This window comes from Narcine bancroftii, chromosome 3, assembly GCF_036971445.1.
Source record: "Narcine bancroftii isolate sNarBan1 chromosome 3, sNarBan1.hap1, whole genome shotgun sequence".
Lineage (NCBI taxonomy): Eukaryota > Metazoa > Chordata > Chondrichthyes > Torpediniformes > Narcinidae > Narcine > Narcine bancroftii.
Window position 1 is genome coordinate 267,697,095 of NC_091471.1, and position 27,993 is coordinate 267,725,087.

Sequence of the window (27,993 nt, forward strand, 5' to 3'; positions counted from 1 at the left end):
TCTCCAATTTCTTTTTTAAGTCTTCTACCTCCATTTCTGCTGCTACTGCCCGCTCTTCCATCTTGTCCATTTTTTTTCCCATTTCTGTTAAGGTCATCTCCATTTTAATTATTTTCTCCTCTGTGTTGTTTATTCTTTTTCTTAAATCCTTAAATTCCTGTGTTTGCCATTCTTTAAATGATTCCATGTATCCTCTAATAAGAGCAAGTATATCCTTTACCTTGCCTCTCTTTTCTTCTTCTATTTCACCATACTCTTCCTCTTCTTCTTCCTCTGGGTTGACCATCTGTTGTTTCTTTGTTGCCCTTTCCTCCTCTTCTATCTTGTTTCTATTGTCTTCTGTGGTCTCTTCTTGCTGCAGGTGTTCTGCAGCTGTCGTTGCCGGCTGTGGAGATCGACTCCCCAGCTGGTCCCCCCTCCCGTCGGTGTGTTTTTTTTCATTCGCATCGCGCATGCGCGAAGTTTCGCGCATGCGCGGTTGCGCACTTTTGTTCGGCTCTGCGAGCCATTTTTGTAGTCCATTATTTACCGACCTGAGGGAGCGGGTTTCTCTCTCCGCAGCGGGCCTCTTCGGACAGGTAAGGCCTTCACCTTTTTCCTCCTTTGTCTTCTCTTCCTCTCTTCTTACCGTTGCTTTCGACTTTTCTTTTTTTGTCGCCATCTTCTTTCCACCTTTATACTCACTTTTCTGTAACTTTTATTTCTGTGCCTTTGTGTTTTCTCTTGTTTTTCCCGACTTTTCTGGAGAGGGCTGGAGTTCACCGTCCGGCCACTACTCCATCACGTGACTCCTCCCAGTTTTCAAGAGACTTTAATGACATACCAAATGTCCTTGAACACCTCACAAAGTATAGTCGCTGGCGAGCCTTCTTCATGATTGCATCAACGTTGAGGCTCCAGAACAGATATTGACACCCAGAATTTGAAGTTCTTGACCCTCTCCACTACAGATTCCTCGATGAGGACTGGGTTGTGCTCCCCTGACTTCCCCCTGAAGTCCACAATCATCTCCTTGGTTTTGCTAACGTTGAGCGCAAGGTTGTTGGCGTGATATCACTCAACGAGCGATTCTATCTCCCTCTTGTACACTTCCCCATTCCCTTTTGTGATTCTGCTGATAACTGTGGTGTCATCAACAAATATGTAGATAGGATTGGAATTGTGCCTGGCCACACAGCCATGGGTGCCTAACGAATAAAGCAGTGGGCTAAGCATGCCCTTGAAGTGTGGCTGTGTGAGGAGGAGACTTTGTTTCCAATTTGTACTGACTGTGGTCTTCCAATGAGTAAGTCAAGGATCCAGTTGCAGAATGGGGTGCAGAGGCAAACCAGCCCTGAAGTATTGTTTAAGAGAGGATGTAGTCAGCTCCCATCACACCATCTCAGATTGGTGCTAAAACAATCATCCTGTCCCATTAGTTCTCTTCTTCCAATAGACTGCAAGTGGTTTGACCTCATGAAACAAGTCCATTCAATTCTCCAATTATGGTTCTTTCCTTTCCTGTCTCTCATAAAAGCAACTCTGACCCATGCGGCCTGTAAAAGTATCAGTTTCTCCAGACAAGCTTGGTTCTGAGGCTCATGGTGCATCTGCTGATCCCTGCTATCGTCTGTCTTTCAAGACCTTCAGAAGCTACAATTATGGCCTCGTTTGTCAGGGGATACTGTGACAAGCTTGGCCTGTTGGCAAGGCCTGCAGCCTGAAGGCAAGTAAGAAAAAACAGACAGCAAACAAATTGTTCCATAATGATTACTGAGTTATTGCTCGTCAGCTGCCAAATCTGACTGTGAATCTTTAAAGTCTTTATTAGACAATAAAGGATAATTATAGGGATGGCAGACTGCACTAAAACAGCCTGATTTTTCTCTGATATTTGTTTTACACTGAACAGTTATAATTCTATCAGCCATAGTGTTGCTTTTCAAACATTTCATGGTTAATCCAGATGTAGATTATTTTATCCCCTCCTTTCAACTTTTAATTTCAAAAATAAACTTTATTCACTCTATATATATGTGTGTGCGTGTGTGTGTTTTTCTGTTCTCAACTATTTTGCTGTAAGGGGTGGGATCAGGCCACCATCTCTCAGCTCCAAGCTGTACTTTCTGTAGTGAAGTGAAGGGGTAGGATGAAAGGGATTCTCAGAATTTATCCAAAGTTGGTCACTTTCACTGATCTGATTCCCAGTAATGATGAATATAGGTGAAAAGATTATCTAATGACTCTTTCAAAACGAAACATACCTTTCTGCATCAACCAAACCTGGCCAACACATTTTGCCTGTTGAGCCTGACAGAAAGGCTCAGCCCTAAAACGTTGGCAATATATCTTTGCTTTTTATGGATGCTGAAAATATCATCTTGAGTTCCTCCAGCATTTTGGTGTGTTTTTACCTGGTTTTCCATGAGTTTCCTGTGTATTATTTTAATTGAAATTAGTACATCCTGTTCAAGCCCCTGCCTAGCTTTCAGCACGAGTCAACCCCGTGGTACAAATTGGCTCCGTTTTTAAGGCTGATTTTGTTTTTGTGTTGGTAGATACACAAAAGGCACTGGATAGGTAACCATACTTCCACAGCAACTAAAGAATGGCATTAAAAGCACACAAGATTGATCAGAAATAGAGACAGTGAGAGGAAGCTAGTTATTCCATTCATTGGAATGAATGTATGTGGGAGTATGTGGGCCTTCTGAATTTGCTAACATTGTGGGAGCTCACTTGTACGCTGCAGTTAGGTTATTGTAATTAGGTTATTGTAACCTGGTGGAAGGCCTGTATATGAGTTTGGTTTTCAGAGACAATGTGTGTAGAACTTTCTTGTAACACACCTCATTTCAAAATTTGAATCCATTCACTCTGTATATTATAGAGAGCCTATTGACATGCAAGGATATGCAAGTTCTAGGTTGGGAGGTTAGCTGCAAGAGATAAACATTTTCACAGGGTAAACAAAGGAAAAGAAATTTTGTGTTTTTGACAATAAAGGAATCTTGAATCTTGAAATGTTTGGTCAACGGTCAAGCTATTTCCCATATGGCTCAGTGCCAGACTGCATTCTGAAGTCTCCCTTGCCATCAAATGTGAGAAATAAGCTGTTGTTGTCAGTAAACCTGTTATGCGGAATTCGAGCAACTGTCAGCCTCAAGCAATTGGCAAAATAAATTGCAGAAAATAAATAGGTAAAAAATATGTAAGTTTAAAATTGGCGCACCTTGCTGTTCATTTGTCAATCCACGCAATATGCTATCTCAAGGAACCAGAACTTACTGCATTGGCGTTCAAAGGGCTGCAAAAAAATGAGCAGGAAAGTTAAACCTATTCTGCTCTCTGCACTGACGATCTGGTAACTTTGCATGATTCCTCAGGCTTTGAAAAAAAATCTATGACTTTGTCAAAAATCCAGGCCACGCTGTTGCCCTCGTTCCCATTCTTCCTCCAGTTTGATTTTCGTCACAATTTGTAGATGGTTAGCTCATTTCAGAACCAATAAATGCTTCCAGAAAGAAAAAAAAATTCTCCTTTGCACTACTTGTGATTTTAATCTAAATGTGTTAAAAGGCTAATGAAATAACAATATGTTGGGTCATGTTTGGTGGTTGGGTTTCTGCTTATAATAGCAACAAAAGCTTTCAAAATCTCACTGGGCCGTGACCAAGTATTTAACTGACTGTGATTAACATAACAATGAAACTTAGGTTCAAAACAGGATACTCATTAGGGTCAATAAAAAAGATAGGCTTCTCCCTCCTGATAGGATTCTGGATTGGCTATTGAATAAGAATAACCAGCTGTGTGGAGATCCAATGGTAAGTGGCTCAATGTGAAGAGACTCAAAAAATAAAATCAGAATCCGGTTTATTGTCGTAAACACGTGTCATGAAATTTGTTATTTTGCGGCAGCAGTATTGTGCATTCAAGACACAAAATTTCTATAAAGTACAATCTCATAAATATGATTTTTGAAAAATTAGTGAAAAAGTGAGGGAGTAGACCTTATTGTTAGGGTAACGTCGAAGTACTCGAGATGGCAGAGGTCGACAGCATCGAGTCCACGCTGCTGAAGATCCAGCTGCGCTGGGTGGGTCACGTCTCCAGAATGGAGGACCATCGCCTTCCCAAGATCGTGTTATATGGCGAGCTCTCCACTGGCCACCGTGACAGAGGTGCACCAAAGAAAAGGTACAAGGACTGCCTAAAGAAATCTCTTGGTGCCTGCCACATTGACCACCGCCAGTGGGCTGATAACGCCTCAAACCGTGCATCTTGGCGCCTCACAGTTTGGCGGGCAGCAACCTCCTTTGAAGAAGACCGCAGAGCCCACCTCACTGACAAAAGGCAAAGGAGGAAAAACCCAACACCCAACCCCAACCAACCAATTATCCCCTGCAGCCGCTGCAACCGTGTCTGCCTGTCCCGCATCGGACTTATCAGCAACAAACGAGCCTGCAGCTGACGTGGACTTCTTACCCCCTCCATAAATCTTCGTCCGCGAAGCCAAGCCAAAGAAGAAAAGAAGACCTTATTGTAAAGCAAAAATTCTGAAAGTAAAAGCTGAGATTCTCTGCCCGCACATCGGAAAAATTACCTTCATAAACAATCTGTGAGTGGCTGCAAGGCGGCGACTCCAATCCCTCTCAAAGGTAGTGCTAGAGATGGGGCACATCGATCCACCTCGCTGCATAAACACTGTCAGCCCGCAACCCATCTCACTTCCCTCTCTCCCACTCACTCAACCCTCTCCTTCCATGACCCCCTCAGGATAGGGGCGGCCGGGTCGGCAGAGGCCGTCAGGGCAGGAGCAGCTGGGCCAGCGGGGGCTGTCAGGGCAGGAGCAGCCAGGGCTGGCTGTGACAGCCCAGCCAGCTGCTCCGGTCTCCGGCACCTCACTGGGCCGCTGGTTGCCGCTGGCGGCTCAGTACATGGCAGAGCAATGGCTGTCTTCCCTACCTATGCAGCTGGAACCATTCTGGAAAGCACAGAGCGGTTTCAGCTGCATAGGGGATTATGGGTAGGCAAAATGGCCATTGTAGTGCTGCATATTTATGACAGGTGGCACCACAGCAACCGTAGCCCTGCCTACAGCGGCTCTGGACAATGCAGCAAGGCATGGTTCTACATAAAAGTAATGCTGGAGGCAGATTTTTAGGGGTGCTCCATAAACAGGTAAGTTTAAAATTTTTATCCACGTTTGAAGCTGGCCTTGAAGTGGAGGCCCAGCATAAAAACACCTACTGAGAAACATAAATAACACCTTTCACAATCTCAGGGCAGCTATTTAAGAGTTTTTGAGATGTAGACTCTGTTACCATGATGGAAAGGCAGAACATGATGCTGCAAAATCCTAGAAACGCAATGTGATAATGATCGTATGTGTAACTTTCAGTGAGGGTTATGGGATGTCAAGGCTCTGCTTCGGAATGGGTGCCCTGGACTGCATATGTGTGAAAAGGAAAAAGTGTGTATCATGGTTAATGTGATTTATGGTGTGAAAAAAAAAAAGAATGGGTGCCCTGGTATTTTTTTACAGCTACCTGAGAGGACAGATGGGATTTTATTTAAAGTCTTATGTAAAAGACTTCCTCCTTCTCACCAAGGTATTCCTCCTCACAGATACGTTAAACTTTTGTCAAGGAATTACCCATTCCCCTAGTTTATTAATACTCTCCCATAACTTTTTGCCTTGATCCTTAAGTATGAACATTTCCCAGACAGATGGCTTTCGTAAATCAAGAAATGGTGATTTTAATTCCACAGTTAATGTAAATCGTGAACCGCGGTGGGTTCCAGGCCTTATCCTTGTGGGACACCGCTATCCAACTTATTCCACGATGAGCAGTCTGTTATTCCTGCTCTCTACTTTTTTTTTATCTTGAAACCAGCTTGTTTTCCATTTTATCTGACCTCATTCATTCACTTATATAATCAGTTACTTTCGGCACCTCTTCAGGTGATGCATTTGGCACCACTTAATATGGGGCAGGAGGTTAATGAGTTCAAATTCCAGTTCAAGGTCTTACAAAGGGTACAAAATCTGTTTGAAACTCCAGTAAAAACACCACGAGAGTGCTACCATAATTTTAATCTGAAGTCCTATCCGACATGAAGGATCCCGTAGGTCTTATAGGGAAGTTCTCCCATTGCTTTGGCCAAGAGTCCCTCAGCCAAGATTATTGTAGTAAAACAGTGTAGAAGTTTGTTCTCAGTCATTCACACTAAATGTGCTTATATGAACCTCTGCTTCCAGAATGTAGTGCTGTACCCCTGTGTATTTGTTTATAGCAAGGTATTGAGTGGACATTCCAACTGCACATTTCTTGTCACAATGTTGTTTGTGGGAGCTTGCTGTGTGTAAATTACTGTATTTCAAAAGCACCTCTTGGACATAAAGAGCATTGGGGGACATCTTACATTTCCTGTAAAGACTATTGAAATATGAGGTTTCATTTTTGCATTTCCCCCCAGATTACCTCCCAGTTTTGATTGTCCAGAGACCATGCTTCACCATTTAATCAGGATTCTATCAGAAGCCTCAGACGGTTAAATTCATAGAATAGAATTATTCTGGCTAAGGAGGAAGCCCAATGAATCTGGCCCATCTTTTTAAAGATAAGTCTATTCTGTCCCATTGCCTCCCTCATACCCCAAAGTCCAATATCCCCTTTTTGTCTTTTGTGTTCTTGGTCCTTGAACCATCTGGTAACAGGTATGGTTCTCCTGTCAAAACTTACCATGGACGTCTCCATCCCTGTCAAATCTTTACTCAACCATCTTTGCTTTCAGAAGAAGTCCCCAGTCACATTTCTCAGCCCTGGATGCATCTCACATTTCTCAGCCCTGGATGCATTCTAGTAAATCACTGTCTCCTGTTCCCAATTGACAATATGGCTGTACTGGGGCAGTCAATGAGAAAACACTTTCTTCAGATAAGGACCAAAAATATGATTAAGTGGTGTGAAAGGAGGCAGGAGGATGCCATGAAAGGGCAAGGGGAAGAATGAGAGAGAAATAGGGAAGGGAAAAAGGAGAGAGGAAAGAGCGAGCCTAGACATGTTAAATATAGACTCGCATTGAGAGGTAAAAGGTGAAGCTTTCTGTACCACCCAAATCCCAGTAAATTCCTGGAGAGTGAGTAACCAAAATGGAACAAAGTGCTAGTCACTGGTTATGAATTCACACAGTGGAAAACTGTTATGTTGGGCCAGTCTTACCGTTTCTTGCATGTTTCTCCTTGGGAGAAGCAGAGTCGAAGCTGTTTGCTGTTTGGCATTAACGTTGGTGGAGGGATACTCGCACCTGAAGGTGAGCATACAGTTTTGGTCCCCTCTTCATGTAAGGAGGCAGCTTAGAGAAGGTTTGTTCTTTTGATTCCTGGGACAAATTAGTTCCTTTATGAGGAAAGCATGATTGGGCCTATACTTGGTCGGAGTTCAGTCGTATGAACAATCTAATCTTTCCTACCTCACACCCCAAACCCTATTTTCTTACATCCATGAACCTTTTAACTATCTCTATTGTACCAGCCTTCACCACCACCCCCGGCAATGCCTCCCAAGCACCGACCACTCTTTGTGTAACAAAATTTACTTCTGGCATCTCCCCAAAACATTCCTCCATTCAGGTTAAACGGACGTCCTCTAGTATTTGCCATTATCACCCTGGATAAAAAAAAAAGTACTGGCTGTCCACCCCACCTATGTACCTCTTAATCTTATAGACCTCTATTAAGTCACCTCTCATTATTTTTAGCTTCAAAGAGAAAAGCCCAAGCACTGTCAACCTTGCTTCATCAGACATAACTCCATTTATCTCCTCTGCATCCTCTCTCAAGTTTCTACATTCTTCCTATACTGGGCTAACCCAGAATTGAATACAATGCTGTAAGTGTGGTTGAACCAGAGTTTTATGGAGATGCAACAGACTGGTGAGAGAGAGGAGAGAAGAAAATTCACCTGTCAGGTGCTCAAGAAACTTTGAGAATTCTCCCAGACACCCGTGAAGACTGTCAACAATATATTCAATTCCAAAGAGGATGGATTATAACATTACAGGTATATCAAACATTAGGAACAGGCAGGAAAGTGAATCTAAGGTCAATATTAGATCAGCCATGACCTTATTCAATGGTGGAGCAAACTGAAAAGACCACACACTCCTCTCATTCAAATACCCTTATATCCTGATGATCTTACTGGTGCAAACAAGTCAAATGAGTTCCCACATGGACACATCCTTTGCTTCAGTAAACTGGTAGCATGGTCTTGAGCCATTTGCATTATAAATACAAAATGGATTCCTTCCTTTACTTGCCTACATATCTGATGCAAAGACATTTGTACTGACTTCATGCCCCTCCCTCTATCCTCATTCCTTTCCTTTAACTTAACCAAATGTTTGCCCAGTCCTTTCCCAAAGTACTATCAAAGCTCATGTTTGGCTTATTGTTACCCCTGAGTGTGAAGGTTGTAATTTCACCTCCAAGTCCACCACCCAAAACATAATCTCTCTTAATTTAATTTACATTTATTGCTTATTTGTCTATTGCCCATTGCATCTGTGCATTATACTCATGACTATGACAATAAACTCTCATTCATTCAAGTGCTTGAAGGAGGGATGTGGCTGGGGAGCTCTTTCTTAACATGCACAGGCAGAATGGGCTGAATGCCCTCAATCAGTGACATGCATTGCCTATGATTTTATGATCGATACAATTTTACGATCAATAGTCCATATGGAAACTTAGGCAAAGCTGAGGCTGCAAACCTAAAAGAGAGGAGAGACTAAACAGATGAGGAGAACCAAAGAAAAATATTGCTCAATTGAGGCTGGACTCAGACCAACAGTCTGACAATATTGAGGCAGAGAAAGATATATAGAGATGCTGATGAAGTGCAGATGGATACCATCTCTGGATGAAATAAAGAACGCAAGAGTCCCATTGCTTACTAAATTTTACAACCTTAAGGCATTCCATAGCCTCTTACTTACTCTTTCACGAAATATGGACACTGATGGCCATGGCAGCATTTACGGGCCATCCCTAACTACTTTGGAGATACCGATGCACTTAGAATCAACCACATTGGTGGGTCTGGAGTAATACATGCTGCTGACTAGCTATAGAACAGCAGATTTCCTTCCCTGAAGGTCATTATTTTGTGATCCAGATGGGATTTTATAACCATCTGGTTTGCAACACGGTCGCAATTGAGGATGTTAACTTTATTGTCACTGAGATTATTTTTTTTAAAATTCGCTGCATATTTAGTTACATGAAATTAGTTTCCCCAGTTGCCCTGGTGATTTCAACTCAAGTCACTGGATCAATGGTACAGAACTCTAGTGGTTAGATTGATAGAATGATGGGCTTCATAAGTTGGGTTGAGTTTAGGAGTTTGACAGAATATAGATATGTTTTTGGGAGATAAATTGGGGCAGGTTTGTTAGTGTAGGTCACATACAAACATTTTAAAACAGATCTTATTTAAAGTACTGGAGCTCTGCTCATGCAAAACATGTTGGGGCCTCAGAGCCTTTGCAAAAGCTTTGGACACTGCCCAAGAGACTTCACTAATGGATTGTTGTTTACTAAAAGGCAACAGATGGAAGAGCTTGTCAGAGCCATAGACAGTCTGGAGGGGAATTTGCTGTTCTAGGAGGGTCAAGTGGTTTTGCAAGCACGGAGAGTCAAACAGGTTTTTTCTGTGTGTGTGTGTGTGTGTGTGTGTGTGTGTGTGTGTGTGTGTGTGTGTGTGTGTGTGTGTGTGTGTGTGTGTGTGTGTGTGTGTGTGTGTGTGTGTGAGAGAGAGAGAGAGAGAGAGAGAGAGAGAGAGAGACTCAGAGATCAGTTCTACAGTGTTACAGTCAGCAGCAGCAGCTGGGACTGGAACAGGACAAACTAGCAAGCTTGTGGAAAACCCCATTTGGAAGATGGGTTGTGAGTGCTTAGTTCAGCCTGGTCAAAGCTCTTGTGGTTCATGCAAGAGGAAAGGACTGGCTGTCTAATGTTTCACTTGGAATAAGAGAAACAAAAAGATACTCTGTGGTGACCTGAAAGAAAGAGGTTATCATCTGGAGAACCCTGAGGGGGCAAGTTTCTTCGGCAAGACACTGAAGTCACTGGGTGTCGGTTCTGAAAACCAACAAGAACATTCTTGAGCAGTTACCTTTCAAGCAACAAAGCCTGGTGAACTTTATAAATATTAAATTCTGTGCACAGTATAAGAATTGTCTGCAACTAGTGAACTTCAAGGAATGAGAAGTGAAATTGGACTGTGAATCAAATAACTTTTCAGAACTTACACACACATTACATACATGTGTGCTTAGGATTAGGTTAAGTTGGGTTAGTTAAGTCAATAGTGATAAGTTAAAGAGTGATTCTGTTTTAATGTTTAAAGATAATTAAAAGCAACTTTTGTTTAAGTAACCATTTGTCTTGGTGAATATCTGTTGCTGCTGGGTTTTGGGGTCCTCTGGGCTCGTAACGGGAGTCATATTGCAACTCTACAAATCTATGGTGAGATCACACTTGGAATATTGTGCTCAGTTCTGGTCACCTCATTGTAGGAAGGACGTGGAAGCTCTGGAGAGGGTGCAGAGAAGATGATGCCACGCAAAAGAAATTTATCAGGTCTGAAAATAAGTCTTATGAGGCGAGGATAGGAAAGCCAGAAATTTTCTCTCTGGTGCACAGAAGGATAAGAGATGACTTGCTAGAGGTCTACAAGATTTTGAGAGGCATAGATAAGGTGGACAGCCAGCACCTTTTTCCCAGAGCAGGAATATCAAACACCAGAGGATTTCCATACAAAGTGAAGGGAGGAAAGTTTAGGGGAGGTATCAAGGGTGAGATTTTTACACAGAGAGATGTGGGTGCCTGGAATGCCTTTTCAGGGATGGTGGTGGAGTCTGGGACATGAGGGGCATTTAGGAGACTCTTAGACAGGCACATAGATGAAAGAAAGGTAGGGTGTTTCAAGGTAGGAGAGGTTTAGATATTTTTATTTAGGTCGGCACAACATTGAGGGCCAAAGGGACTGAACTGTGCTGTAGTGTTCTATGTCCACCTTCCTATCATGGCCCTTTTCATAATGTGCTACAAAATATAGTCACTGTTGCAGTATAAGGATTGTGCCTGGTGGAGGACACAGTCCCAATACAGGTGCTGTTCTGAGGTCTGTCATGGAGAGCGATTATCAAATGGGCTGAAGAAAAGGTTCAAACACTTGCTCAAGTTCTCCTGGAAAGAATGGAGCATCCCTATTGGTTCCTGGAAATCTCTGACCCATTCTCCATAAATGTAGTCAAGCATCCAGAGGAGTAAAATAATGGGTAGAAATGGGGTGAAAGAAAGAAGGTGTTTGTGATCCCAGGAAAGAAAATGCAGATTTTGCCAAAGTAATATTTAAACTGTGAAATAACAGCAGGAATTATAGTTTTATTCAGCCAAGCAGGCAGCAGCAGGGAAATGGAAACAAATTTAATATTTCAGATCGATAACTTTTCATTTGAAATGAACATGCAACTTAAATATTTCATAAAGAATCTTCTCTTCTTTTGCACGAATTAATTAATTAAAAAAAATGTTATTTATAGCAATTTTTGCACCCTGTGATGCATAATAACACTGCAACAAAGCAACACATTTCGTGATCTATGTTCATGACAATAAATTTGGATTCTGAAGTAAAACATGGAAGTCGGCAGGCACCGAGATTGAAGTCAAAACACAATGCTGGAGAAAGCCCACTGTTTGACCTGCTGAGTTTCCAGTGTTGCGCTTTTAATTCTGATTCTTGATGGTTTCTCAGTCTGCAGTCCCGTCAGCCCCTGCCATTGCCAACAGTTCCCATCTCTAGTTTGGATTTCTATCATCTGCCATATCTTATTTAGTGTTTAGTGATTGTTAGTTCTTCCCATTTTTATGTAGGTTGATGCATCTCTCGTGTGGTTAAATCTCCAAAAGGACTTGAATATACCCTAGTGCCATTAAAACCTAAACATCCCAGAGATCGGCCAAAAAACATAGGGCCTGAATAATTTGACTCCTACTCAGAGCCAACTAACCCAGAGTGGCAAGTGGCAAGAGGTGAGCTGTGTGGTGAGTAAAGCTGATCCGTTTGTCTGTGGACGATGTTTCAAAGAGGTTGTGTGTGGGGGAGGGTCTGGAGCTCAAGGAGAATTACTCTTGAGCATTAATAGCATTTTGGGAGATGGAAATAAACATTGTCTTTGAATCGCTCCAATTTTTCCTGTCCATTCCATAACATTCCCACAGCACAGTACAAATACTATCCCCCTCACTCTTGCATTTCTACAGCACCACAGGTCTTTCTGAATGATTTCACAAATTTTGATGGACAATCCCTGTTGTAATGTAGTAATTTTCTCCCAGCAACATCCTATAAGTAATGATCAGACAATCTAATTTTGAGGAATAAACATTAGGCAGAATCCCAATTCTTTTGTTCATTGAAATTTGGGGAAATATTGAATCATTGCAGTCCTGTTGAGGAAAAAGAAATCACGAGACCCTGGCTATAAATACTCAGTCTGAAGGATGGAATCTCTCACAATGAAAATGGGATGAAGAGTACACCGAGGATGAAATTCACAGAGAGCACTGGGGGTAAAACAAAAAAGGGGATGCTGTATTAAGACTGTTGGAAGATAGGATGAAGGGAGGCTGGATATTATTAAAAACACGAAAGAAAATGATATAAATACCTTTTAAATTAAAATGCTGAAAATTGCCAAGTAAGAGACTTGCTTGAATGATTTACAATATATATTGCATGTTATGAGTATCACAAACATTAGAAGACTTTTATTTAAGCAGTGAAATAGATTCTGACACAATACCTCCCATGTCAAATCTACTTCCCAATTTCACCTTGCTACACAACTAGATGTGCCAAGGTGCTCTGACAGGAGAAGATCAACTTGCTAGATTCAACACCTCACTGGGGAATGTATTTATACACAGCGAAGAAGAGAATAAATGACTGTCTTTGATGGACAATGGTTAAAATAGGAACTGTCGATGGTTAAGGTGAAGAGGATATTGATGCTAGTTTGAAACACTAAAGTCTGCTATTGCTGGGGGTTGTAGTGAAAACAGAGAAATGCTAGAGGAGCTCAGCCGCTCTTGCAGTGTCCATAGGAGGTAAAGATAGATTTATCTTTGGAGCTTCCAATGCTCGCCTTTTCCCAGTGTCCAGCACAATGGTTCTCAACTGTTTCTTTCCACTCATACACCACTTTAAGTGATCCCTATGCCATCAATGCTCTGTAATTAGTAAGGGGTTGCTTAAGGTGGGATGTGAGTGGGAAGGGAAGGGTGAGAATCACTGCTCTAGACCCAATTGTTACTGAAATATTTTGCTTGAGAAAAATTGTCATTGGCCCATTTCCTTTGGAGTTCTGAAACCGTGCACATAACGCGTCAATCAGGTATGATTAAAACAGTGGTTTTCAACCTTTTTCTTTCCACCCACATACCACCATAAGCAATCCCTTATGAGCACCTATGGCATAGGGAATTCTTAAAGTGATAGGTGAGTAGGAAGAAAAAGGTTGAGAACAACAAATCACTCAATAAATAGTTGCTGATTGCAACAAACAAATTCTATTTTTATTAGGAGGAGATCTTCACCAGAGTTTTAGCCATTAATAACTTTCGCCTTGCCCGTAATATGCAAAGCATCTGTCACTTCCAATAATCAGGACCTCTGGTTTGCAAAGATTGAATAACTTAACTTCTGACTTTGTACTTGGAATTTGGGGCTATTTGGAATTTGGATCACATCTGCCTCTTCTCTCCAAAATTAAAAATAACATTGGCATTGATCCATTTATTTGCCTTCCAGTCCTATTCTCTGGATTTCCAAAATGGTCTGGGAGCATATGAATTACCTTATGAAGGTGAATAAATTCTTCCTTCACGACGCAAAAGTTTGCAAGTGAAGGTCATTGTATTTTATGGTGGCTCTTCTTTCACAAGACTGTTTGGATTATTACCTTGAAGACCTTCGGCTGGAGGCTTTGAGAGTTTTGATGCGAGTCTTTGAAAGCACCTGTGGAGGTGGTCCTAGCTGAGCATTTTCTCTGAAGGACAGATGTTTTGAATATTTCAGATTTTGACATGGAATCTCCTGCAAATGGGTGCCCAAGAACGACTTGATGTGGAGAAATTAAGAGATACATCAAACCATGACACAACCATATGGCCTGTCTCAGCTTCAGTACATTCAAGGAAAATATCATTTTGTTTTAAATAGGAGGTAGAGATCTCTCTCTTGTTTCTGATGGTACTGAGTAGGAATCTACATGTGTCTCAGATCACGACATTATAAATGGTAATGAGAGACAAGGAAAAGCAACCTTACCGTGATAGGAATTGTGAGTTGTTTCTGCATGTTTGCAAGGCAGGAAATCTCCCGGCAACCTGACCAGAGTGAGCAGGCAGTATCTCTGGTAATCCACTGAAGATGAGAATGAAGGATTGATTTTAAAGAGAGCAAATGACAGCAGTTGAATTTTGAAGATGTAAAGGTCAACTAACAGAGGAGGGGTGTCCAGGGAGAACTGAGGGTGGGCATGGTGGCGAGCTCACAAATTATAGTGGCAGTTGAAGTCCAGGCAAGAGGGACAGTAATTAAAATTGAACATGTGTCACTTTGGGACTTATCCTGTGGCATTAGGGCTTTAATAGGCAGGACAGACTGATGGGAACAAGGACTGCGCAGAGCCTTTGTTTGTTGACTGGATTTATTCAGCAGAGCTCGCACCTGCCAACAGACCGACGACACAAGGACAACTGGAGGGGACATTCTCTGAAGTCGCCAGAGAGGGGCTGCTGTGGCTTTGGTGGAATTCTCCTCACCACTGTCCTGCATATGAATGAACGAACACACACACACACACACACACACACACACACACACACACACACACACACACACACACACACACACACACACACACACACACACACACATATATATATATATATATACAGAGTATTTTCATTCATGTGAAGAAGATTCATTCATGTGAAGAAGATTCCACCAAAGCATTCCTGAAGCATATATATGTGTAACTTCAGGATTGCTCTTTACATTCTTAGTGTCTTGGTACATCTAGGTTCTGTGCATGCTAGTGTAAGCATTTCACTTTCATTCAGAGCACCATTACCACTCATATGACTCCTGGGGTTATAGCCTCTTCAGTTTCTTGAGGGGCTTCCCCACCAGACTTAGCCCATCGATATACAGCAACAGCGGGCCCTTCCCCACAGACCTTTTGTGTTGGCTGGCCCAAGCTTCAGAGCATCCCTCAGCATGTGCCAGGCGGCAGCATTCCCTCATTGACATTTCACTGTGCTGGAAAACCAATTTGGTTGCCGTTTGCACTGTTGAAGAGGCAAAGTCAAAGCACAGGAGTGTGAATGAGTGTTTATTGTTACAGCCCCTCCATGAATCCTCCACCTCTTCTACTTGTTGGAATCTTCAGTTTGTCATAGCAAATTCTTGCTCTGTGGAAATAGTTTTCACAGTTTGCAGACAAAAATTGGGGCTGACTACATTTCATCAAGGGTTACACATGTGGTTTGAGAGCCTGGTCATGGCCAGAATTAACATATACCTAAGCAAAGATCTGGGCCCACTGCAATGCACTTATCGTCACCATCGCTTCACAGCAGACGCAATATCACTGGCTCTCCACTCAGCTCTGGATCACCTCGAAAACAGCAACTCATTCATACGGCCACTCTTCATAGACTACAGCACAGCCTTCAATTCCATTATTCCCTCAGTGCTGGTCAAGAACCTACAAACTCTGTACCCACTTCTGCAACTGCATCCTTGACTTTCTCATCTGAACACCACATTCAGTACAAATTGGAAACAACGTCTCCTCCTCACTGATTATCAATGCAGACGCACCTCATGGATGCGTGCTTAGCCCACTGCTCCACTCATTAAACAACCATGAATGTGAAGTCAGGCACAATTCCAATGCTATCTACATTTGCCAATGACACTACAGTTATTGACAGAATCACACACAGCAATGAGGAAGTGTACAGGAAAAGATTAAAAAAAAAGTAAAAGGCTCAATTATTGTCACGTAACACTACATTTAGAATGTAACATACATGAAATTCTTTAACTTTTGCCAACTGTAAGGCAGACAGAGTCATTACTTTGTCCAGCGCTCCTCACAGAAACCTACAGCACCTGCTGTTCCTACGTGATCTCCCCTCCAATACTGACCAGTCCTGTGCCTGCTTAGCTTCCGAGATCTGACAATTCCAGGCGTATTAAGGCTATTAGGGGAAATACATCAGCTCTTTGGTGTGTCACACCACCAACCTTGCACTCAATGTTAGCAAAACCAAGGAGATGATTGTGGAATCCAACCGGGTCCCTGACCTACCTCAGAGGTATTCAAGGAACCCAGTTAAACTTACCTAGGTCATGTCCACAGGCAATTTGAAAACAAAAATGGCCGACCCGTTTATTCCGGTGATGTTAGCGCTTGAGTGCGTGTGTTACTGGGCAGCCAGCATCTGAACATCCGCCGAGTACGTGACACTCACCGGGTTGGCGATTTAATGGTTAACCCCCCCCCCCACCCTGCAATTTAAAAGGTACTTCCAGTAACTTTGCCCCAGTAATTGCACCCGGGACCCAGGAGGGCCACCCAGGGGCTGAAGTTTAGAAGAGGCTACTGATAATGAGACCTGTCTTTGTACTTTTGTTCTCCTACTCCTAATCACCTGGAATTCTCCGGGCTCAAAACTATAATGAGCATTTACAACAAATGTTAAAGTTGTGCTTTCCAGTGGGTGTGAGGAATTTAATCTTTTCAACATTTAGACATACAGCACGGTAACAGGCCATTTTGGCCCACGAGTCTGTGCTGCTCAATTTACACCCAATTAACCTACAGCCTCAGTACGTTTTGAATGGTGGGAGGAAACCAGAGCCTCCAGAGAAAACCAATGCAGTCACGGGGAGAACATACAAACTCCTTACAGACAGCACGGGACTTATACCCTAGTCCTGATCGCTGGTGCTGTTAAGGCATTGCGCTAACCGCTGCCCAATTTTTCTTATTTTACACAAGATCCCAAAGCTTCAATATTTTTTACTGCATGTCCAAAGATAATTCAGCTGGTTAGCCTTATGAGGGCAACTGTAGCCAAGGGTCTTTATCTACAACCATTTTAGAGATACACTATCCTGCATGTATTGTGGAACCATTTGGGGTAATCAGGGGTGTAGGGGCAAGAGTAGATCCCAGGATGTTACGGGACTGGAGATTGCTGAGGGTAAGGGGGAGGCGGGGGTGGGGGGGAGCAGGGTAAGATATTGTGGGAAGAGAGGGGGAAATCCTTGGATTGAAGAGAGATGATTGTAGATGAGATGGGATGCTACATCGAGGGAGTTAGGGACCTTTGCCATGGAAGTGATCAGGAGGCTCTTGAAGATTTTTAAAATAATTTATTTTGGATCTGAGCATTTATTGCCATCTCTAATTGCCGTTGAAAAGATAGTTAACTATCTTCTTGAAAAACTGCTGCCCTAGTGAAATTATTCCCATATAGCTTTTGGATAGGGTGTTTCTGGATTTTAACATATCGACAATAAAAAACCTGATATATTTCCATATCAGAGTGATTTGTGATTTGAAGGGGAACCGGTAGGTGGTGGTGCACCTGCAGCCCTCGTGCCTTTTGGTGGTACAAGCTTTGAAGTAGCCTAAGGTGAGAAACTGCAGATCATTTTTAGAGGGTAAACACTTTATCCACTCGGCACAGACAGGGAGGGAATGAATGTTTCAAATGGTTGATGAAATGGCAGTCAAATACATTGCCTTCTCCTAGATGGCATTGACCTTCCTGAGAGCTGCAGACCATCATGTTCCTGACATGCCTTGTAGATGGTAGGAAGCCCTTGGCTTTTCAAGGAGTAGACCACAAGTTGTGGAATATTTAGCATTTGACTTGCTCTTGTCAATGTGACATTTATGAGCTGGTCCAGTTGAGTTTCAGATCAGTTATAACCTCCTACCCAGAATATTGACAGGGGTCATGCGGCATTTGGTATTGGTGAAGCTATTGACAATCAAGCGTATGTGTTTTGACTATCTGTGGCCGGAGATTCTCTGTCATTTCTGTGTTACTTTCTTACTGACACACCTCCTTTTTGCTTTTGTGAACTGGACAGACTTGGACAATTTCAAAGATTGTTAGAAAAATGCCAGCATTGAAACTGTACTTGCATGCCCTAGCCAGTGGCACAGATCCATCTATAAATTCGCAGATGACACCACTGTTGTACTCGATCTATAAATTCATCATTGAGGGTCAGGTCTCAAACAACGATGAGATAGAATGGAGAAAGTTTGGGATCAGGACAACAACCTCTCCCTCAATGTCAGAAAGACTGAAGAGCTAAGTCGTTGAGGAGTGAGCTCACTCCTTCCTCTGTTCACATCAGTGGCACTGAGGTTAAGGTAGAAGACCGCTTAAAGTTCCTAAAGTCAATATCTCCAACAACCATTCCTCGTCCAATCACAAGATGAGATGGTCAAGAAGGCACACCAACACCTCCACCTCCTCAGGAACAGCCCAAGTCAGGAGTGTGATGGAACACGATCCACGTGCCTGGATAAGCGTATCTTCAACAATACATAAGAAGCTCAAAACCAAACATATACATAGCAGCCTGCTTGGAAGACACCTCACTCACTCCACCACTGCACAGCAGCGGCAGTATGTATTCACTACTATAGCTCACCACTACTCCAAGGACAGCTCCTTTCAAAATCCTCTACCAGTTTGAAGGAAAAGGGCAGCAAAAACATGGGAGCCGCCACCTGGAAGATGCACTCGAAGCCTCACCCCATCCTGCCTTAGAAAGATAGCACTGTTCCTTTGTGCTCGCTGGGTTTAATTCCTAGAACTGCATCCCCATTGTGGGTATAACCATACCTCAAGGACTGCAGTAGTTCAAGAAGGCAGCTTCCCACCTCCTTTTGAAAGGGAATTAGGGATGGGTAATTAAATGCCTGTGAAGCCCAGATCCCTCAAATAAATTTTTTAAAATGGATATAGTTTAGGAGAGAAATTCAGATAAAATTACCTTACAAATTCAGGAAGTTCAAATGAGTAAATTCTAAGTCTAAATCCAGCTGATGACTGAAAAAAGTATCCCTCCATTCTCTTTAATTAGGAGAAGCGAGAGAGGCCTTGGGAAAAGTCAAAAGATCAAAGAGCAGCGGGAATCCAAACTTTCCCCCCCTGTAAATCCCCCTGTCAGCTGTACCGTCCTCATGAAAGACATTGTTGGTATCAACCGGTCTTTCGACAGGACTCAGAACCCTTTTGTGTTTTGTCCAGGTTGCTAATGTTACACGCCATCCTGCAACATGGGGTTAGGGGCATCTGTCTCCGGCATTCCTCTGAACAATTTTATTTGATCTGAAAAATCCACCCTGATAGACCTCATTTCCATTGCGGGCTTTGGTGCAAGCATTAAAACAAAAACTAGCCTCCCTGAGGTTTTTTTCCTTTTTGCAGCCTGCCTTTGACTAAATGTGAAGCCTCATTCCGTGAAGTCAGCCACTCGGGATTTACTCTTCTCTCTTCACTTTGACACTTGAGGTACTTGGGCTTCTAAACTGGGAACCAACTGCCACTGATGTTGATCTATTGCATTATGTAGAGGACAGAGTGGCTCTCTGCCTTGTTTGTCTCTTTCTAATGCACAACATGCAGAGAGCAGACTCCAAATTGTCAAACTGGCATCTCTATAGTCTCAACAATCATAACTGAAAACAGAACAGCACAGGGTAACATTCCATTTCTGCTCAACAAAATTTAAATTAGTCGATAAATTATCTCCAACTTATCTCCGGAGTTTATTTTTCACTTAAAAAAAATGGGCTGAGCAATTAGTGTAACAGTCAGTGCAATGCTGTTACAGCGCCAGCAACTGGGGTTCGAATCCCGCGCTGTCTGTCAGGAGTTTATACGTTCTCCCCGTGTCTGCATGAGTTTTCTCTGGGTGCTCTGGTTTCCTCCCACTGTTCAAACACGTACCTGGGTTATAGGACAATTGGGCAGGTTCATGGGCCAAAAAATGTCATGTGATCTAAATTTTAAATTTTATAAATTAAAAAAAAAAGCAAAGTATTTCTCCGTTTTTTTTTCTGCTTTTGGTTCAGTTTGTGGGTGCTTATTGTTTTATTCATCAGCGAATAACTTCATCCTTTTGGAGAAAATTCTAGGCAAGTGCATCGGCCCCTCACTTTCTATTATCACAAACTTAATTGGCATTGACAATAAATGACACTGGCCCTTTTTCAAAGACATCCAATATCACCTGTGATCTTTATTAATCCACATTTATCTCCCTGAAGTTACACTGACACTTGTCTCTGACTAGTGTACACCATTATGTGTCCATGAACAATGCACGTTTTGAAAGTCAAAATCATGGTTGATCTTACAAATATCTCATCATCACATTATTTTGAATGTAAAAACAATATAAGCTGAATAAATGCCGACTCGATAGATGATGTGCTCTTGCTCCTATTTCTTATGTTCTTAATTTGGTCTCTGGGATCCTTTTTGGCTTAATGGATAAAATCCCCCTAAATTCAAGTCGTATTGATAAATGAGTTCATTATCCAGTTTTGACAACTTTATGCTTCAGGTGTTTGTTCTAAGGGAGGTGGTCAAGCACCTTTCATTGAAGTGCAAGATTTCCCAGAGATCGGATGCAGGTGCAACCAACCCTGTGGTGGAATTGCATGTCAACCATCACTGATCCAGCTCACACCTGAAGAATGAATGGGAAAGTGCTGGAGGGCAGTCAATGTCATGAAGCAGTAGATTCAAGAGATTAGGGAAAAGAGAATGAGAGGGGTTCGACGGCCATGGTGGGGAGGGGAAAATGAGGGCGAGCGAGGGTGCGTAAGTTGGAGGGCTCAGTTTGGATGAGTAGGGTGCAGGCTGAAGTGTGGGGATGGTGATCGGGGTGAGATAATAGAAGTACATTTAAAGCTCAAAAGTGACTTAATTCTCCATGTGCCAAATATCAAAAATAAGCTCAGAGAAATTGACCACTTGATTTTATTTTCAACACTAGATTCTGATGGTCTCTCTCAGAGAGAAAACTTGCTTTCCCCTCTCCATGATTTTGGGCAGGATGCCTCTTTCTCTCAAAGGGGCAATCTATCCTCTGACTGGAGACATAGGTAGTATCCAAAGATCCATTTCCTTGGAAATACAACCAGCAGCTTGTAAACATTTTGTAAAGTCTGTTTTAAAGGGGAAGATCTGGGTGAACGAATTGATTCTTTCAGACAGTGCAGTGGCTTTCCTGCAGCTTTTTAAAAAATGTTTAAAACATGTGTCTGATGGAGCAGGTCAGGTATAAACTCACATCCTCCATCCACACCAGACAGTGGCCACTTTGAGCTTAGGAGTCAGCATGTTTCAAACTCTGCATCAGGAATCTAGGTCAGAATGCAGGCAGAAATTTTATAGCATCAATAAATCGATTTTAAATAGCATTTAATGCAGTACGAAGTCAAAAGGTGCTTCACAGAATCTTTATAAAATAGACAAAGGTGGGAGTAGCGTATAATCTACAGTACAGTAAAGGCCCTTCAGCCCAGAGTGTCATGCCAACCTAAAAACCTACTCTTACAACCACATAGAATTCCACGACTTAATAACCTGTTATTTTTCTTACTTCCATAGTATCTATCTAATAGTCCCTTAAAAGATCCATTTGCACCTGCCACCATTATTATTGCTGGCAGCGTGATGTTAACTCGGCCTGTGGCATCATGGGCACCAGACCACTCCATCGAGTACATCTACAAGAGGTTGTATCTTAAGAAAGCAGCCTCTATCCTCAAGGACCCACCCTCCCCCTCACCACCTGCCTCCACCATCCAGGCCACACCCTCTTCACTCTGCTACCATCTGGGAAAAAGGTACAGGTGCCTTAAGGCAAGCACACAGCGGCACAAGGACAGCTTCTTCCCCTCCACCATCAGATTCCTGAATGATCAATGAACCCAAGACACTGCCTTACTTTGACATTTTGTGCACTACTTTTATTTATTTTTGAAAGGTTTGGACTGGGATGCTGCTATAAATCAATGAATTTTGTGACTTGTTCATTACAATAAATTCTGATTCTGATTTTCCCCAGGTGCTGCAGTTTCCTCCCACCCTCCAAATCATGTGGGGATGTGGGTTAATTTGGATGCAATTGGTTGGCACGAGTTAAATTGGGCAGAATTGGCTTCTGCCATGCATTTAATAAAAAGTTAACATTTAAATATAGCACAAAAATGTAGGAATACCTGGCAGCAATGATTGCTGACCTCCTTCAAAGCTTCTGAGACCTGGATTACAAAGAGCAAGCACCTCTGTGGACACTTTATTTTTTGCACTACCAATTAGTGTCCACAGGAAAAAGAATCTCAGGGCTGTATGTGATATCTCTGACAATAAATTTGAAACCTGAAATCTGAAATCAAGGAATTAGAAAAATACCAACAGTGTCTCCACAAAATACTCCAAATGCACCATAAAGATTTTTAAAAAATCAATGTTATTGTTATCTCCTTGGCTAATACAAGAATTACATTCAGTTGGTTTTATAAACTGCCCATGCAAATAATTAGACATCCTAGAATTGAAGGGCTAGAATCACTGTTATGTCTGGAATCATAGAATTGGTAAGTTTAAAGTCATTGGTAGAATGATTGGAAGGGAGATGAGAAATTATTCTGCTCCCAGAGGATGGTAAGGGTTTGTGACTCCCTGCTTCAAAGGACAAAGGTAGAAACATTCACTACATTCAAAACGTATTTGGATGTATTCTTGGAGTAGAACCCAAAGGCCTAAAGACCTAATGGAATTGAGCTAGGTGCACCCTTTTTGACACTGGCACGTGCGCACACACACACATACACGCACACACACACACATACACACACACACACACACACGCGCACACACGTGCACACACACGCACTCCCACAGGCCCACACACACATACACGTACACACACACACACACACGCACGCACGTACGCACACACACACACACACACACACACACACACACATACGTGCACAAACACAGCACCCCCCCCCCCCCAAATATAAGCTTCTGGTCTGCATTGTTTTTATGATTAAATGATTCTATGACCCAGAGACGTGTATTCAAATCCCACCATGATAGTTGGGGAATTTAATTTGTAAATAAGTCACCTTGAGTAAAAATCCGGTATTGGATTGAGAGTCTGAGAATCTATTTCACTGATGCCCCTTAGAGAGGGAAATCTGCCATCCTTACCTAATCTGGCTTTTTGATGCTCCAAATGCACAGCAAAATCCCCATTATCTAACACTTAATCAACCTTCAAAAAAAAAGGAAATAAATAAATAAATATATTTTAAAATAAATGCATTTTCAAATAAAAATTTAAAATTATAGAAGTAAAGGTTCTCTGAAACAACACACAACTCCTTGGGAGCAAGCATTCAGCTGGAAGAGCTCCTGCCCACACCAGGTGTTTGAATAAAGTTTCAGTAAAGTTGTGTTTGAATAAAATGGCGGCACCCAGGATGAAGAGCCAAGCGGTGCCGCGTGCTGCTCACCGCTGGGGTGACTCTCCCAAAGTGCCTCCCTATCTCTGCCTGGTGAGGGTCTTTATCTTTATTAGTATTTATCTTTATTAGGCTTTATCTGTAAACTTGGGGGGAGGGGTGTTAATTATGATGGCGGCACGGTTAGCATAGCGGCTGTGAAACTCCATTACAGGATCAGCGACCGGGGTTCAAATTTAAAGGAAAATGTGCCGTGGGACACTAGCGTAGAGCTGAGTTGGGTTGTCACCGCTGGTGGAGGGGGTTAATTATGATGGCGGCATGGTTAATGTAGTCGCTAGAGCAATGCTATTAGAGCACCAATGACCTGGGTCCAAATTTAAACTTTGTAAGTTATGGGAATTAGCTGATTAAAATGAACTTTACATAATTAAAGACTACCATACTGATTTTTTTCCAAATTGCTTTACATTTTGCACTGTCTTTTGTGTTTTAAATGGTGTATTCTTTATGCAGGTGTCTTAGTTAGGCATTAGAAGAGTAAATCTCAGTCAACCAGAAAATTTGCATATTCAACCTCCATGATCCCTGTAGGTGCTGAATAATGGGGATCTTACTGTTTGTTGTTGACTGTTAAATCTCCTGGGAAATGCCATTCAGGTTAAGGCATAGTTCATGATGGATAATAAATACTGTCCTTAAGTTGCATAGTCATGCCCAACATGCCCATGCCAAATGACATTAATCTTTGATATAATTCTCTGGCCAGCTCTTGATCCATTGCCCTGTTGGTGCAGCCTTTTAAAATGTTCACTCAGATAATTTTAAACATGATGGGAGTTTGTGCCTCCACTGTTCTTTCAGGTAGTGAGTTCTACACCCCCAACATTCAACAAATCATAGTATGGTTACAGGACAGAAGGAGTCATCTGGCCCTTCATGTTCCATGTATGAGGTGATTCGTTTCCTCATTCTCTCCTCAACCTCCCCCCAATTTCTCTTCTTTCATGTAATTGCTTTGTGAACCCTCCAATTGCTTCTGCCCTCACTGCTGTCTCTGGGAGTGCATTCCACACCTATCTCTTTGCTGCCTAATCTTGCTCAATGGTTACATGACGTCATGCCATGTTTAAGCTTAGAGAAGATTTCTGATTTGAATGTAAATTTTCAAACACTGTGTGGACCCTTTTTGAATTACTTTTATAATCTTTACTTTTTTAATGAAGGTTGACTAGTTATTTTTATTTTTTATAGATTAGTTAGAGGGGATTTTGCAATAAAAATTAATTTTTTTCTCTCCGGTTTTACAAGAGGAGAAGAAATATATGGTTACAAATATATGTTAAATACTAATATGTTCTTTTTCTTACACACTTGCGAATATATAAATGTAATGTAGCTCTCCTCTTGTTCGATATAATTTAATAAACAGATTAAAAAAGAAAGAAAGGTCAACTAATGAGGTAATTTATCACTCTAATAAGAATTCTGTCTTTCTTTTCTTGGCCAAATAGCTTCTTTCTTGGTCGTGAGTTTAGATTTTCCTTTTTTATAATAAAATAATATCAATTCAATGCAATCTGTTTGATTAAAATGTGGATGAAATGATATGATTTAAGCGTAATGTATCTTTTTGATATATTACTCTGTATTTTTGGAAGTGAAATTTCAATGTTAATAAAAATATTAAAAGAAAAAAAAACCTTTCTCATGCTACTTTTCATTCAGGAAAGAGGTATCAGGGCCCCAAGACTTGTACCACCAGGTTGGGGAACAGTACGACCCCTCCACCATCAGACTCCTCAGCTTTGAGGTGAACCGTTGCTCTGCCACCTCGGCAAACTGTGATTTGTTTGGTAGTTTCCTATTGCTGCAGTCGGGAGGAACAGGTTAGGGATTAAATAATTAATGTTCTAAGTTGGATAGTCTTTGTAAGAAGATGGCTACACGATGGCTGTGTGTCGTCATTTAGATAGTAACCAATTTATTCCTAATTGTATGTTCAGCGCTTTGGATCAACACACTATATAAATAAACTACTACTACAAGACTTAATCATTTCAGGACTCTTACCTTGCACATTATTTATTACTAAATGTTTATTTTTTCTATTTGCAGAGTCAGTTTGTTTACATTTCTTTGTTTGTTCACATTTCTTTCTTTACCGTACATATCTCTTTTTTCTGCAAGTTAAACACTAGTTTTAATAGACTAATATGGCTTGCCTCTGTGCAAGCCTAGGTCAGAATGGAGGAACCTAGCTCCGGTCAGCTTTAAATACAAGGTCATCAGGTGGTGGCCCCTGGTGACCTAGTGGTGTAATAGCATATCTCCACAAATAAATCTGCAGTTTCTTGTACATATCTCTTTCTTGAGTACAATTTACACTACCGACAAGTAGAAATACTTCCTGACTTGCAGGAAAAAGAATCTCAGGGCTGTATATAATGTTATGTATGTATTCTTACAATATATTTGTTTCATTTGCCATTCCTTCCATGATTTGTATGGTCATGAAGAAACCCAAGGTGCGTGAAAATTCTAACTGAAAACCTAGTGGCACCAAGGTACCTTGGAGGAGAGGAAAGGAAACTTGCTGACAATTTTCTGCTGAGCGGTGGCTGAATTAATAAGACAGGAGTCAAACTGCGTGACTCCCTGCCAATAAGAACAAATACTGTTTTGTTGAGTGAAATAATTTTTCCTCAACTTTTCTCCAATTCTACTAATGACCCTTGTTAGTTACTGATTTTTCCTGTCTTGTGAATGATAATTGTAAACTGCAAATGAATAAGAAAAGCTTACTAAAAAGTGGCGTCAAGCTACGAGACCAACGGGATCATTCGAGGTGAACCTTGCCCTCTCCTCCTCTGATGACCGCAAGTACAATGGGAGCCGTCACGCAGTTTGACTCATGTCTTATTAATTCAGCCACCACTCAGTGGAAAATTGTCAGCAGGTATCCTTCCCTCTCCTCCAAGGTGCCACTAGGTTTTCAGTTAGAATTTTCTAGCGCCTTGGTTTTCTTCATGACCGTACCAATGGATGCATTTGATACAAATGATGCATGCACAAATAACATCTTGTGTTTATACATATTTGGTCAAGGAATTATAATAAAAAAATTAATTTAGAGATACAGCACCGTATCTTCTTGCCCAAAAGCCCTGTGCTGCCCAAGTAAACCCATGCGACCAATTAACCTGCAAATATGTCTTTGGAATATGGGAGGAAATCGGAGCATCCGGAATAAACCCATGTGGTCACGGGGAGAAGGTAGAAATTCCTTACAGGCACTGCGAGGTTTGAACCCGGGTTGGTGGCGCTGGCCTAACCACTATATTAGCTGTTCCAAAGGCAGTTAACAGGAGTTCATTTAGTTGTACCTTGACCCCTAGCTGATGAAGGAGACTCTTCTTGGGGAGGGGGGGATTCAGATGGTTTATGAAGGGAAAAGTATTTTGCTCTGTGAGTAGGGAAGGAGAAGCAGAGAATGGTTGTGGAAGAGAATTCCTGAGACCTAGGGCCAAGGCAGCTGAAAGCAGTCACCAACGGCAGAGGAAATGAAACATAATGTGGTATGCAGACACAAATTCCACACAAAGAAATAAAATTCCATGGCCCCACACTTGTGTGGACTCTTTGAGGTTCTTTGCAGCACATGTCTCAATGACCCCAGCATTTGTTTTAGATTCCTCAGCTAGTTTAACAGGCATTGGAACCTGTCCATGGTCTTCACTGGAAGACAGGTGTGAAGAATTAATTTAGCACATCTGAATTCATTTAACACACTTCACCAACGTGAAAGATTCTCCATTCCCTGAGCATGCAGTCGTTTTCAAACTAAGCAGTGTTTGAATGACAGGCAAAGAGAATAAAGTGCCCCTTTACTCTACATAATGTCATTGGAAGTCTATGTAGAAGATACCCGGCACTGCCATGCTTTTCCAGACTTTGGTGGTCCATTGCTCAGCGAATGGACGTAGGATGCTCTAGTCAGGCCTTTTCAAACTGCAGCACCTGGGTAGCCCTCCTAGGACCCTGGTGAGATTACTGGGTAGTTGGTACCTCCCTCTCCTTTCAAACAGCAGCCTAACCTCCCTGCCTAATTGATAACCCAGCGATTTAAGGGGGATCCTGCCCCTGCAACGCAGTCACAGGCAGCCCCACAGGAAATCCCCCTGTTCCTTGAGTTCTTTCCATTTCTTTTCTGTTTAAAGCTCTGCTAACCTCCCCCCGCTGCCCACTGTCTGTCTTCCCCGCTCCTGGCCGTCAGTCACATACCCCCACCCCCCCCCACCTAACTTCCCCCATCTAACTCCCAGCTGCCGAGCAATG